This window comes from Canis lupus, chromosome 4 (genome assembly GCF_003254725.2).
Source record: "Canis lupus dingo isolate Sandy chromosome 4, ASM325472v2, whole genome shotgun sequence".
NCBI lineage: Eukaryota > Metazoa > Chordata > Mammalia > Carnivora > Canidae > Canis > Canis lupus.
In genome coordinates, this window is record NC_064246.1 from 10071151 (window position 1) to 10086969 (window position 15819).

General features: G+C 42.9%; 1 long non-coding RNA gene across 1 annotated transcript in view; it reads left to right on the plus strand.

Annotated features, from left to right (window-relative positions):
• The first annotated feature begins 2258 nt into the window (after window positions 1–2258).
• LOC112660845 (uncharacterized) overlaps window positions 2259–15819 on the plus strand; it is a 35660-nt gene continuing 22099 nt past the window's right edge. The window contains exons 1-2 of the long non-coding RNA XR_003137244.3: window positions 2259–3325; window positions 3980–4559. This is a non-coding gene — a long non-coding RNA (uncharacterized LOC112660845). The remainder of the gene's footprint in view (window positions 3326–3979; window positions 4560–15819) is intronic.

Sequence of the window (15819 nt, forward strand, 5' to 3'; positions counted from 1 at the left end):
CGCCCGCGTTGCCATCCCACGGGCAGCGCGTGCTCGCGGAGCGGCCAGCAGGGGGAGCTACGCGGCTGTCCCCGAGCTCTGCGCCCGCTCGGCTCCTCCCAGGACCAGCGGACCGGCGGGGCCCGGCCTGGGCATCTTGACGTTGGGAAGAGGGGAACCGCGCCTGGCGGAGGAGATCAGGGCTTCTAAGGGTCCGGGCTCAGCTTGGCTTGGGGAAACCTTCAGGTCTGGGTTGACACAGGTGATTTGGTTTGGTTTGGGGCACATGTGGAAGTCTCCATGTGTCCTGTCCCCTGAATCTCAAATGAGGCTGGGTGTCTTCTGCAACTAGAGGGCTGGTCTCATTGCTCTCGGTCCTCGGGGACAGATTTCCTTTGTTTCCATCTGAAACTCTGGGTCTCTTATGGAGGGATAAAAGCCCTGTGGGTAGAATGAGCAATTTGTTTTAGCCCTGAAAGTCCTGCGTCCTGGCAAACTCCTTAGTCACAGCTGGGGTTGGCCACTTTGTGGGATGTAGCACATGAAACACTACTCTGAGGCAGGACATCTCTGGAGGAGAGCTCCGTGGCCCTAGGGGGCACCAGGGAAGACAGGAAAAAATAACTGCCATTTCCTCCCACCACCGGAATTGATGTTGGCCTTCCTCAGGCATCTCTCACAACACCTAATGAATGGGGCATCCAGGCCAAGCCAGTCTCTTCCAGAATTCAGCAGTGACAGGGGTCAAAGGTGGACTTATTCCCGAGGACCACACCTTGGAATGGCCTCCTGGCTCTGTGCCTCACAGCCCTCAGGACCAGGTCACTGGAGCCTTGGCCACTGGGCCCGGGGGCCCCTGAGGCATGCTGCAGCAAGCCCTGCTAGAGAGCAACTGCAGACCTTTGCTTCTAATTGGCCTCCGTCTCTGCACACAGCCATTTCCTCTGCCTGCGGCAGAAGTCATAAAAAGCCAGGCTTTCTTCCATACCTTTGAAAAGTTCAAAGGAACCCATATCCTGGGGAGATCTGGCAGTGCAGGCACCTGGATCTGAGGGGACCGAGGACTCTGGGTGCCCCCGCCCCTGCCCTGTACTGCTTGTCAGTGTCAGTATCCCGTGCTGCACGGGAGGGGAGGCTCAAACCTTCCAAGGCCAGCTCTGTTCTGTTTTATGGGATCAGGCTGTGCTCTTTAACCCTGCCCTGCATTTTGCAGCAGGAGCTCTCATGGCCACAGAGCAGGTCATGAAACAGATGTCAAGCCCATCCTAAAGCAAGTGTGTGATAAAGCCAGACTCAAAGCTGGTGAGTCAGTCAGCCCTGCTCTGGTCACATACTGTCTCCATGGCTTTGCTCCCATCATGTTTCTGCTCTTTCTCTGGGGACCCTGTGTTCCACGTGGAGCCCAAGGTGCAGATGTGTTCAGGTTGGGGGTAGGCTTTGCAGGCTCTTAGGCATAGCTTTTTGGTATTGACTGAACTTGGTTCTTTCCCAGTATCCAAATTGGTGACTTTTTAAAAAAATACTTTATTTATTTATTCATGGGAGACACAGAGAGGCAGAGACAGGCAGAGGGAGAAGCAGGCTCCCTGTGGGGAGCCCGATGTGGCACCTGATCCCAGTATCCCAGGATCACAACCTGAGCTGAAAGCAGATGCTCAACCACTAAGCCACCCAGATGCTCCCAAATTGGTGATGCATAACATCTTAGATACTATCCTGAACTTCAGACCCCCAGAGTTTCTAGGGGAAAATGAAATAGGTCTGTGCTTTCTATCCCAATTGGTGGTGCTTACAATGTGCTCTAGAAATGTTCAAACATTTCTGAGAAGGAAAACCCAGAGGTCCCAGGTTCTGGAACTCTGATAAACCGAGCCTTCCTGAGGTGATTGGATTCTTGAGGGATTGGGACCAAGGGCTGAGGGGCAAAAGTAGGATTCAGGGAATGGAGAAGGTGCTGACAAGCTTTCCACTGTACACATTAATGCAATTGAATAAGCATCCCATATTCATCTACCAGCTAGTTTGATGGGCAGTAAAAGAGTGAATCTCATTGGGGGGGGGATATATAAAAATTTCACCTTCCAATCTAGCCCCATCCTCTTTCTAGATACATGTGACTAAACGGCTCCCTTTTGAGATCCCAGTTTCCTGTTCCCTAAGCAGAATTTATTCATCCATTCAACAAGAGTTTCTTTCTTTTTTTAAAAGATTTTATTTATTTGAGAGAGCATGCATGCACACATAAGTGGGAGGAAGGGGAGGAAGATGGTAAAGGGGGATGCAGACTCCCTGCTGAGGAGGGAGCCCTAAGTACATGGGCTCAATCCCAGGATTCTGGGATCATGACCTGAGCAGAAGGCAAAGTGTTTACTCTTTTACTACCCATCAAACCAGATGGTAGATGAATATGATATGCTTATTCAATTGCACTCATGTGTACAGTGGAAAGCTTGCCAGTACCTTCGTTCCCTCCAGTGTTTGACTGAGTCCCTACTGCAGCCACTGGGCAAGTATGTGGCATCTGTAGCCACATCATTCTTAGCACATTGGGCTGGAATGTCTGCCTGTTGCTTCACATCTACAGCCTCTAGATCATGTAGGGTGGAGGTGAGAATTGAGCCCTCCCTTTCCCCCCAACACACGCGTATTCACACACACACAAGCACACACACATATTCACAAATACACAAATGTGCATACACACTTCTACACACAAACACTACAAACATGTACATACTCCCCTCTCCCTCAACCTCCTCCCACTGGTTGAGGAATTGGGCCAGAAGAGAAGATAAGGAAACTTTTATCTGCTTTTAATCACAGCATTCTGTACAATAATTATTCTGTAGGATTTTTCAATGTCTCACTGAAATTGTTCTAAGTTTTACTGATAACAATAGTTTAACACTATACAAATAGATACGGTTTTTATGGTTTGCAGCCTCTGGAACATGGTCATTTGTCCACATTTAAAGAGTTTGAGGCAGCAATATCCTTCAAGGTTTTTTTATGTTATTAGTTTGCTTCTGAAACACATCTGCTCAATCCTGCTGTGGTACATATCGCCCCAGCTCCACCCAGGTTATGAATGTCAGTGCTGAGTTCTGCCTTGAGATATGAATTCAGTTTGTCTGGCAACAGTTCTGATTATAGTGTGTTTTGTGCAATGAGTCACCAAGCTCAGCATCTCCCCACAATGGGGGGTTCTGTGTGGGGCTGACTGCTTTCCTGACCAGCCTTGATCACTTCTGAGTGCTGTAAGCTTGGAATTACTGTGATACTCTGCTGTTCGCTCCTCCAGCTACTTGGCCATAGTAGTGCCTCTCTTTCAGGACTCTTGTGACAAGTAAGTGAGAGATTTTAGTAAAACCTCTGACACATGTTTTGTGGCCCACTGGTGAAATAAATTTGATGGGCTGTGACCAGTGTTAAAGAAATAAATAAACAAAATAGAATGGATATTGATTTTTCTTTGGGGTGATGAAAATGCTAAAAGTTCCCAGAATAGATGATGGCGAATGTTGCACTACTCTGGAAATATGCTAAGAGGTATCAAGGCATACACTTGAAATGGGTGAATTTTGTGGTATGTAAATTGTATCTCAATGAAGCTATTTATATATATATCTCTATATATCTCTATATATAATCTCTAAGAGATTAGGAGCCCTAAAAAAATCCATCAAGCTGTGTGTTTGAGATTTGTATACTTTATTATGGTATGTAGGTAGGCCTCGGTTAAAAATTAAATATAAAAAATGGAATAGAGAATATAAGAATCTCTCCCATGTAGTGAGGCCAAACAGTATTTTTGTGAGACGTATGTGTAAATATGTGTGCGTTTGTGCATGTGTGCATGCACTGGGCTACAATAAAATGTGCTTCTTACTGTGGGTTGTTGCATAAAATGTTTAAAGCCTAAATGTTTAGCCTAGATCTGCCCAGTCAGAATAGGCATTTAACAATGGTTATTTATACCCTCCCTTCTTTTCTTTTCTAGAAACCCAGAGCGTGCCCATGTTCAGTCATTGACCTTCCAGTATGGCTGTTTTTGCCACAGAGAAGAGAAATTCTGACTAGCTATAGAAGCCCCCCCCTTCCTTCCTCCCTTCATGTGCACACGCGCACGCGCGCGCGCACACACACACACACACACACACACACATACAGACACACACTCAATTAAGTCAAGCTGTTTTTTCCAGTTAAATAAACATCACACCCTTGAAAGGAAGAACAAATAGCGGGACTATCCCCAAAGAAAACGTGCCTCTGGGCTTCTGGTTTTGAAGGTTTTGTAATGTTTACTTTTCAGCGTTCTCTACTTGACTGCTTCCCTCTTTCATTTGATTTTAAATACCATGGTTTGAATTAGCTATCCTTGTGCCCTGACCCTGGGTAAGGGGTTGTTTTGACAGACATGTGGCTCCCCAGCCCCTCCCTCCTTCAGAAGTGAGAGTGGTAGAGCTTGTATCCAGAACCTGGAGATACAGAAGCACAGCTGTTGTGTGGGTGCGTGTAGCACGGGGATCTCAGCCACTGACACCCTCAAGACATGTGTGGACTGTGACTCAATCCAGGTAAATAGATTAAGTCATCAAGCACTTGGTGACCTTATGAAAATGACCAAGTTGCAGATAGCCTGGGGTTGACTCTGTTTGACCAGGGATGAAAAGATTGTGTTTCTGTTGCTTTTGGACAATGTTTTTTCCTTTGGGTGTTTGCTCATGTGACACCTTTCATGACTATCGAGGGGGCTGGCACAGATATACTGGATGGAGAGACCAAGTTGGGAGTGACAGGGATGGCAGCTGTCTATTGGCACAGGGATGGCACTGAAGTCTGGGAAATTGGGGAATTATTAGAATTTAATCTGGTTTTGTAAGTTCTGGGTTCAAATTCCATTTTGTGTTTTAGAGCAAGATGACTAGTTTGGGGCCACTGGGCAAGTGGTTTGGGATAGAGGGTTAGCCTCTGATTGTGATTAGCTATGATGATGAGAAGGCCATGTCAACTCCTTTAGTCACTTGGTATCCCTGAATGCCCAGAGCAAGGGTGGATGTTTTTATTATTTTTACTTCTGATTTTCTGCCCCCCCCCACCAATAAGATGATCTATGGTAGATGATAAATAGTAGATGGTGGGTGGTAGAGGCTCGGTAGTCGATGGCCAGTAGTGGATGGTAGTGGTTAGGTCCCAGACCTTGGACTCAATCTACCCACTGGGAATCTTGGTTTTGTCTCTTATTTGCAGCCTGGTCTTTGTGCTTCAGTTGCTGTATCAGCAAAATAATAGCACTTTACTTGTGGGATTTCATTTCTATTGTGGTAAAATAATATGTAAAATTTACCATCTCAATTGTTGTCAAGGGTACTGTTAAATATATTCATATTGTGTTACCATCACCACCATCCATTTCCAGAACTCTTCATCTTGCAAAACTGAAACCCTGTCCCCATTAAACAACAACTCCCCATTCCTCCTCCCATCCCAGATCATGGAAACCACTGTTCTATTTTCTTTCTCTATGGATTTGACTGTTCTGGGTACCTCATATGAATGGAATCCATACAATATTTTGTTTTTTGTGACTGACTTATTTCACTTAGTATAGTGTCCTCAAGGTTCATCCATATTTGTATCATGTGTCAGAATTTACTTCAAGGCTGAATAATATTCCATGTATGTACATGTTTTGCCTGTCCACTAATCCATCAATGGATACTTGAGTTGCTTCCACCATTTGGTAATAGTGAATAATGCTGCTGTGAACATGAAGGTAGAAATATCCATTTAAGTCCCTGCTTTCATTTCCTTTGGGTGTATACCCAGGAGTGGAATTCCTAGGTCCTATGGTACTTCTATTTTTCATTTTTTTGAGAAGTCCATATACTGTTTCCACAGCAACTGCACCATTTTACATTCCTACCAGTAGTGTACAAGTGTTACAGTTTCTCCACATCCTCACCAACACTTGTTATTTTCTGTTAAAAACACCTTTTAAATAATAGCCCCCCCACCCGGATTTTATTTTTGAGGGTTACATGACAGAATGTATGACAAGCGCTTAGCATAGTGCTTGGCTCAGCAGATGATAGCTGCCTTTGGTACCTCAGGTTTTAGCTCTTTCTTTCCTTTTTTTTAAAGATTGTATTTATTTATTCATGAGAAACACACAGAGAGGCAGAGACACAGGCAGAGGGAGAAGCAGGCTCCATGCAGGGAGCCTGATGTAGGACTTGAGCCTGATGTAGGACTTGATCCTGGGACTCCAGGATCATGCCCTGGGTTGAAGGCAGACACTTAACCCCTGAGCCACCCGGATGTCCCACTCTCTTTACTAGTAGAATAAGTGCTAACTTTCTCAGAAGCCACTTCAATGCCTGCTTGTCACCTTGCAGATCACTGGCCCAGGAATACCAGGGCTGTGCATTTGGACAAGAGTAATAGATTCAGCTGTAGTCTGGAAAGGCCCTATATGGCTTGGGGTCATGTCAAGCTTGGAGATTCTTGAGAACAGTGTGGCTTTAAGGGTACCCCAGGATGGGGAGTCCTTTCTATGTAACCTCTTAGTCTTTTCTTGTCTGAGTTCCCACCACCTTACCAGGTTTCACTACCTGGCTTGGTAGACACAAGCTCTGTATAGATAGATGAGCAATGAGAATATTTTGCTGTGTCCCATGGACTCTTACAAAGAAAGACATGGTGATTAACACAAAGTTTTTTTTTTGAATTCTTATGGAAATGTTGGGAAACAACCTTTTTAACACTTGATCATTTAGTAAGAGGATATTTGAAATATTCTCTTGAATAACTAGCAAGATGAGAAATGGCCTTTATTTTCTAGATTGAGGCTGCATATTTGAAAAAAGGACAAAATGAACATGATATCAGGTAGGAAGACAGTTAACATCAATAGCATTTATTTCATAATTGGAATATTCCAAAAGAGGCTAAGAGACATGCTCTGCGTATACACTATTTCTCAGCCAGACATTGGGCTCTGTCCTCTCCACCTTCAGCAAATGACTGCAGATTTATGTACCACATGTAGGGGTTTATACTCTCTGGTAAGGCCTGAGAAGTGATTTTTGGACTAAAAAACCAGAAAGGGGGTGCCTGGGTGGCTCAGTCTGTTAAGTGCCTGTCTTCAGCTCAGGTTATGATCCCAGGGTCCTGGGATGTAGCCTAGCATCTGGCTTCCTGCTCAGCAGAGTCTGCTTATCTTTCTCTCTCCCTTTGCTCCTCCCCCCTGCTGGTTCTCTCTCACACTTGCTCTTTCTCCTAAATAAATAAATCTTAAAAAACAAAAAACAAAAAACAAAGGAAGAATTCAGTAATTCCCCCCCCCCCCAAAAAAAAAAATAAAAGGAAAAGGATAGAAACTTCTTTGTGGTCTGGAATTTTGCTCAAAAAAAAAAAATTCAGGGGAAGGTGTTTTTGTTTTTTGTTTTGTTTTCTTTTCCAAGGCAAGTTCCCCCCCCGCCCCCAGGCAAGTTTTTTTTTTTTTTTTTTTTTTTTTTTTTTTATGATAGGCACACAGTGAGAGAGAGAGGCAGAGACACAGGCAGAGGGAGAAGCAGGCTCCATGCACCGGGAGCCCGACATGGGATTCGATCCTGGGTCTCCAGGATCGCGCCCTGGGCCAAAGGCAGGCGCTAAACCACTGCACCACCCAGCGATCCCAGGCAAGTTTTTAATAGTCATGTTTCCATCAGCTCCATAGTCCTTACCCCTCAGTTTAAAAACAAACCTAAATGTAAATAGTTTTACATTTTGATCCAACCTTAAAATAACTCATTGGAGTATACTTGTTACATATATCTATGTATCTACATTTATTGCGCGCGCACACACACACACACACACACACATATATTATCTGTAGATACAGGAATGGATACCAGTTCCATAGTGTGGTAGCTCATAAAATTTCAGTGGCCTTTTTAAAGAAAAAAAAGACATATGTTCTTACTGTGCAGAATTTTCCAGAAACACAAGTGTGTTAACCCCTCCCAGGTTCTGGCGGAAGCTGAGTTTCGCCGGCTTCCTGGAAATCTGCCCGCGGGCATACATGACCCTCTGTGAGGTGTGCCCCTGCAGAGGCTCCCCGGAGGGTGCTCCCTTGTCCGGGGCTCCGCCGGCGGTGCCGCACCCCGGGAGCCCCGCTGCAGGCTCCCTCCCGGCTCCGAGGCCGCGGCCCCTCCCTACCCGCACGGGCCGACTCGCGTCCAGGAACGGCGCTTCTCCGGAGCGAATCCAAACGCTTTGGTCTTGATGAGAAGATGAGAAAACCTGCGGCGGGGGGAGGGGAGGGGAGGGGAGGCAGAGAGAAGAGGGGGCGCAGCGCCGGCTGGGGGGTGCACAGGGCTCTCCCCGCCGCCGCGGCACGAGCAGCGCCAGCTGTTTCAAGCTGCGCTGGCAATGGCCTCTCCACGTGGAGGCCGGAGGCCGGAGGCCGGAGGCCGGGAGGCTGGGAGGCTAGATTATTCACGAGACGCGAATCGGCCGGCGCCCCTGGAGCCCCCCTCCAGCAGGTGCGTGGTCACCTCCCCGGGGTCCCGGGAGCCCGCCCGGCCGAGCTCGGCCGCCTGGAGCCGCGCTGACCGCCACGCGGCCGATGCTCAGCGTCCAGCCGTCCCGTCTGTGCGTCCTTCTGTCCGCAGAGGCGCAGGGTGGGTGCTCGGGAGAGGAAGGACAGCAGACGCACCCCAAGGCGAGGGTGCCCGTGAGGAGAGCGGAGAGAGACCGGGGAGATGCTCCCGGGTACACGGACCAGGGGCCCGGTGTCTCCGCGCCCCGTGTACCCAGACTGGATCCTGGGTCAGGGAGAGAGGCCATAAGGGACGTCATGGGGCAAAGAAGTTGATACATGAATTATAGAATAGATCATGGTATTAAATTTCCTGCATTCGAAAATTATACTGTTGTTATGTAAAATAGGATCTTTGTTCTTCGGATGAAAATGCTGAAATATGTAGGCGTAAAAGGGAATATTGTCTCTGAAACTTACTTTCAAATTGTTCAGAAAATAGTAATTATGTATACATATATGTATACATACATATATAGAGAGTGTACAAATGTAGCAAAATGTGAGTAATTGCTAAATAAAGGGCATAAGGGAGTTCTTCGTACCATTCCCAAATTCTCTAAAGTTTGAAATTATTTCACATCAGAAAGTCACAAAATAAAAAAGTGGAGGGTATGGAGTTCCTAGAGCCATGTATTTTGGGGTGTTTTCCACCTGTCTATGTTAGAATTCCTTGGGGCGTTTAATCCTTTTTTTTTTTTTAAGATTTTATTTATTCATGAGAGACAGAGAGAGACAGACAGACAGACACAGGCAGAGGGAGAAGCAGGCTCCACGCAGGGAGCCCGATGTGGGACTCGATCCCGGTCTCCAGCATCACGCCCTGGGCCGAAGGCGGGCGCTGAACCGCTGAGCCACCCATGAGTCCCGGGGCGTTTAACCCTAAATCAGCTCCAGCTCCTGCTTCTATGGCATTAGATCAGAATTTTGTCTGCACGTTGGAGGGACGGCTAGCCTGGGAGAGGCTCTGACAAGGAAACACACCTGTCCTTCCACCTATTAGGTTATAAGCTCATCTTCCTGGAGGAAGTGTTTCTTAAAGTAGCAGCTGCTGGCTGCCTGAATCAGAATCATCTGGGGGTGCTTGTGGGAAATGTCTACTCTCAGGCTCACCCCAAATCTGCTGGAGCAGAGGTCTGTGGGTAGAACCCTGACTCTGTAGCTTAAACACCACTTAAGTATGGGGAGGGGGCATTTTCTGTAGGTTCCATTAGGTCTGACAGATAAATATTAGTTATGTCCCAATAATAATAATAATAATAATTATAAAAATACTGAAAGCTTTTGTCTCAAACTCTTAATCAATGGCTTTTGGAATCATCAGGGGTTCCAGAACAGGTGGACTCTTCCCCTCTTTCATTCTCTGGTAGTTCCTCTCTTTGGCTACATGAGTGATACTGGTGCCACGAGTTCCCTCGTGCCATCACCTCCAAGGTGCCCCTTGCTGTTCCTTGTAGGTAAGGGCCCAACTATCTCTCTTTTCTCTCCAGCAGTTATGCTTATTTATTTCTTATTTACTTAACTTTTATTTAACCTTTATTTATTGAGTAGCTCATATACTCACAGAGTTGAAAAATAAGAGGTATGAAGAAGACATGAATAACATCTCTGTGATTCCTGCCTCACCAGCTCTCCCAGGGGCACACAATTTCTTGTTTATCATTCCAGAGAGAGTCTCTCTGTATTAAGGAATAGGCTTTTCTTCATTTTTAAAGAACAAATTCTAGTACATTTTAGATTTTATTTTGTACTTTGCTTCTTTTGCCTATTTAAAAATATATCTAGGAGATCATGCCCCAGCAGTCTATAAGAGGGATCCTCATTCTTTCTGTGACTGCATAGTATTCCATTGTGTATATGACCCATGATTTGGTTAATTGATTCCCTTTTGATGGCCATTTAGGTTGTTTTCAAACTTCCCATTATAATACATATATGAGCATATTGCATGTTAAATTCCTAAAGGTAGAATCAGAATTGCTGAGTCAAAGGATATAAGCTTTGGTAGGTTTGATACATGCTGCCAGATTTCCTTCCACTGAGGTACCAAATGACATGGCTACCAATCATCTGTAAGAACCTATCTTACCACACTCTTGCTGCCATAATAGATTATCATTTTTTTTGACATTTGCAATTTTATAAATGAAAAAAATGGTGCTCCATTGAAATTTTAATTTGGATTCTTCTTATAATAAGTGGATTTGAACATCATTTCATGTTTAAAATCCATTTTCATTTTATTTTGAAGGCATTCCCCTGCACCTCCCCACCCCTGCCCATATCTCTCACTCTTTTCTCTTGGGTTATGTTTTTATTGACAAGGAGCTGTTTCCAGATTAGCAACTTGTTAGTGACGTGAGGTGCAAAATGTAATGCCATGCAGACTCTGAAACATTTGTATGTAGTTCAACGGATCAGTCTTTTCTTTAATGGATTCTATTTTGTTTTGTAGTTAAGGAGATATTCTTTATGCCAAGATGACTTAAACAATTATTCCATGAAGACTTCTAACTCTTCCATGACTTAATTTTTATATTAAAAATTTAAATCCAGACTACATTTACTCTGGTGTAAGATGTGAAGTATGAATTCAACTTCATTGTCCCCACAGATGTTTATCTAATTGTTCCAACATCGTATTTTCTGTACTGATTTGATGTGCTGTCCTTTCCATACACTAAATTTTCATTTGTGCTTAGGTTTATTTATAGACTTTTAGTTCTATTTCATTTATCTGCCTCTCTACTTTTCATCATTACCACACTATTGCAATTACTAATCATAATATGTCAGTATTTGTCTGGGTTGTCTGTTATTACTTTTCTTTTTTAAAAATGTGACTGCTTTGTTAGCTTGTTTCTATGCATAATCTTTAGGATCAGGTTATTTACTTAAATAATCTTGTTGGTGTTTTATTTGGATTGTTTCTTTATAGGCTATTTATTTATATAGTAAGTTAGAGAGAAGTGACATTGTGTTATTTCCCAATCCAAGAGTATGATGAGCCTTTGTATTTGCTCAGGATATTTTTAATGTGTCCTACAGTAACATTTTAATTTTTTATATAGATTTTTACTTAGTTCTTTTTGACTTTATCCCTAAGCAGTTTATCCTTTTCTATTGTAAATTACTCTTTTCTTTAATACATATTCTAATTGGTTGTAGTTAGTGTATGTTGAAGGATATTGAGTTAATCATTTTATATTATCACTGAATTTTCTTATAGTTTGAAAGAAACACTGAGTGGCAGTTTTAATCATTAAAAATTAGCTTTCTCCCTCTTCCCTTTAATATTTATTCATGGGATAAATTCTTTCTCTAACACTGGTCAGCTCAAGTTTTCTTGTGCAAGTGACTGATGTTGAGTACCGTTTACTTTGACAGAACTTATTATCTAATTTGTCATGGGTCTCCTTTCAGTGGGACTGGTTTCTCAGAAATTTTATGTTATTTATGTTGATGCCATTTTTGGGGTCAAGTCAGCAAAAAAAAAAAAATAGTTTGCTCAAAGAATTTTGTAATTCACTTCTCTTCACTGATTGAATTGTCAAACAATACAAGAACTTATTCATCATAATTGATTATGTAGACTAGAAATCTTTTTTTCTGCTAATTAATGTATTATTGCTTTTGTTATGGTCCGAAATTTCTTTTGGTTACAATTTGCTTCTTGATATCAGAACAATTTCTATTGGTTTCTGTGCTTCTATTTGTCACTTTTGTTTCATATTCTAATGGAATTTATATATGAATTTTCTCTCAGGTTTTTAAATAGATAAATTTAAAGGTGAGAAAAGAAAGTCCCTTTCATATATACACAAAAAAAGAAATTTGTACTTATGTTTCAAAACATCTTTCAGTGGCAGTTATAAGGGTGTATTTAAGCTTTAATAAACTTTTAAAAAACATTTTATGGGACACCTGGGTGGCTCAGCGGTTAAGCATCTGCCTTCAGCTCAGGGTGTGATCCTGGAGTCCCAGCATCAAGTCCCACGTCAGGCTCCCTGCGTGGAGCCTACTTCTCCCTCTGCCTATGTCTCTACCTCTCTCTCTGTGTCTCTCATAAATAAATAAATTAAAAAAAAAAACACCACAAAACATTCTGCATTTTGTTTGTATTCTGGGTTCTCTTCCTTGTATTTGGAAATACATTTTAGACTCCGTAAAACAATGTTTACTCATGTTGTGGAGCTTGAATAGTGGATTTTGGGGAACCTGGTGAGAGTTGGGGACTCATTCCCTTAGGTTTAGTGGCCTTCAGTCACCTCTGTGTATCATCAGTTGCTGTTAATGTCCTGGTGTGGGCTAGCTCCCAGGAATATCTTATTGCCAATCCTATGACTGACCATGAGGATGTAGGAGCCAGTTCTGTAGCCACCTACTCCAAAACAGAGAGGAAAGAGATGGTGGTCCTAATGGAGCTCAGTTAAGATATTTCATCTTTGCAAATATTCAGGAACACACAACCACATTAAGGCTAGAGCTCTTTACAGGTGTTGAGATGATGGTGCAGGTGATAGGCTAAGGCTTGGCCTCTTCAGTCCTTTGCAATCACCTCTGATGATGCACCTGCACAGGCTCCATGGCTTCTCTAGTTTTTCTTAGAGAATCAAAGGTCCTTTGGTGACTTTTGATTGCCAAACTCCATTTCAGCTAGGCAATTAGAATGTGCAGGCCTGTGTAATAATGAAATCTTCTAACTTGATTCAAAGTTATACTAATTTCTACTTCCCCTGGTGGGCCTTCTGCACTTTGGAACTGGGATGGGTTACAAACTTTCTTGTTCCTAGTACAGATTTTATTTTTGACAGTATTTTTGTTGATTTTCTTATTCTTTTCCATGTAAACAATTCTATTGTTTGAAAATGATTGGAATTTTGTAATTCTATGTTGATTTTTTTTTTAGCTTTAGTTTCTTCCTTTTGCCTAATTGTTTTGGCTAGTGTGCACAAGAGTTAACATGGCAGGCCTGAACTGCTTTCCTTGGGAAGGTCTGCTTGCAAAATTGGCACTTGGCTATCTGGAACTTTGATTTCAGGAGCATCCCACCATTCCCACAGGTGACGAGTGGCTCACTGTACCTAAGCTGTTTGTACAAACAGCATGGTCTTTGCTAAACACCTACTTCCTTCTAGGTATCTGGAATTTGGGTCCTTGCCAGCTAGAGGCTGCTTACATGATCAGCCCCCGATAAAATCCCTGAGCAATGAGTGTCTAATGAGCTTCCCTGGTTGGCAGCATTTCACACAAGGGAGTTAACCCTCTTGACGTTTTGATATCAAGAGTGAACACTGCCAAAGTAGTATAGCCATCTCATGAAGTAATGAGATCCCAACAAGAGTTAAGGCTAACAGGGACCTTGGTGAAGAGGACACAGTTGATAATAATGAGATCAGAGTCAAAATCTTTTCAACTATGGGATCAGTGTTTCATTTTCAAAACCAATAGATTCTTTCAGGCTTTTCTCCCCACCCCCATTCCACTCTGCACACTACACCCAGAATAAGCCACTTTTATCATATCACTCTGTTCAATATCAGGAGTGGCCTCTACTTGCCTGGCTTGTTTTCAAATCCCTCCAAAATTGGGCCCCACTAACCTGTCTATAATTCTTCATACTATATTTAAACATCCTAATGTGGGGCCATACACATAGCATATGTACACCACCCCCATGCCAGTTTTCTCATTGCCTCCAATAGACGTAGTTTCTTTCTTTCTTTTTTTTATTAAGGATTTTATTTTATTTGTTTTTCAGAAAGAGAAAGAGAGAGCACAAGCAGGGGGAGTGGTAGGCAGAGGGAGACACAGGCTCCCTGCTGAGCAAGGAGGCTGATGCCGGACTCGATCCCAGGATCCTGGGATGCATGAGACACTGAGCTGAAGGTAGACAATCAACCGATTGAGCCACTCAGGCTTCCCGTGACATAGTTTCTGCTCATCTTGTTGTTGCCTCCCTAAGCCACCAGTTCTTCTTTCATGTAATAATTACTCCAGAAAGCCTGGCATAGTTGGCTATTCTGGAACTGACATGGGTTTTGGGGTTCCTTTTTTAAAAAAGATTTTATTTATTTTTATTCATGAGAGACACGGAGAGAGAGAGAGAGTCAGAGACATAGGGCAGAGGGAGAAGCAGGCTCCATGCAGGGGACCAATGCGGAACTCAATCCTAGGTCTCCAGGATCACGACCTGAGCCGAAGGCAGTCACTTAACTGCTGAGCCACCCAGGTGTCCCTAGGGTTCCTTTTAATATCAAGTTCCAAGTGCTTTTGGCATCCCTGGAGCTGTCCTCAAAATGCCCAAGAGCAAATGCGAACGAGGCATAGCTAATCTGTAGGACAGTAAGGTGAGCTCTTACATGGCTGATCTGAGGCTGTGTTAATCCATCAAAGCCTGTCCTTTGCAGCAATTCCAGGCTGACCAAGAGACATGCTGTTACAGTTAGCAATCCACAGAGTGAATTTAAATATAATATATTTTTCACAGTGGAATTATAAGATATTATCAGAGGTCAGGTTTAATCAGAACATTGCATTCAAGTACAGAGCTGTAGCAGCATATTTTCAAAAATTAACTTTTATTTATATAAATAATTTGTACTTATTGTACAAATTAATAATCAAAAGTTATTAAATAAAAGGTTCTTCTGAAATTGCCCACTTAACAACACTTTGCTGGGAATCCTTTCCAATAATTTACACATAATATATATTATATACATATATGATATACATATGTATGCTTTTCTTTCACAAATGAGAAATAATTTGTACATATTATTGTTTTGTTTCCACTTATCCATATAAGCCAGACATTCTTCCTTGGCATATAGAGATAACTCGTGTTGTTTTCAACGGATACAGGGTATTTTGCTATATGGATGTTCCAGTATTTATTTTAGCAGCCTCTTCCTTTTAGCCTTCTGTTTTTTCCCAGTTCTTTTGTTACTAAAGACAATACTGAAATCAATATTTTTATGCAATGATACCATTGTATATTTTTGAAACTTTATCTGGTGGAGAAATGCCTGGAATTCCAATATAATTGCTGGGTCAAAAATATACATATTTATAATTTGGGTGGATGTTATCAAGTTGCTCTCCAAAAAGGTCGTGTTGATTTATACTTCCACCTACAGCATTTGAGAGAAGAGCTACATCTTTGGCTACAAAGATGGAAAGAAGATATCTTTCTACCTATCTGTGCTCTCAATGGCAGCATATGGAGAAGTGAAAGAGCACAG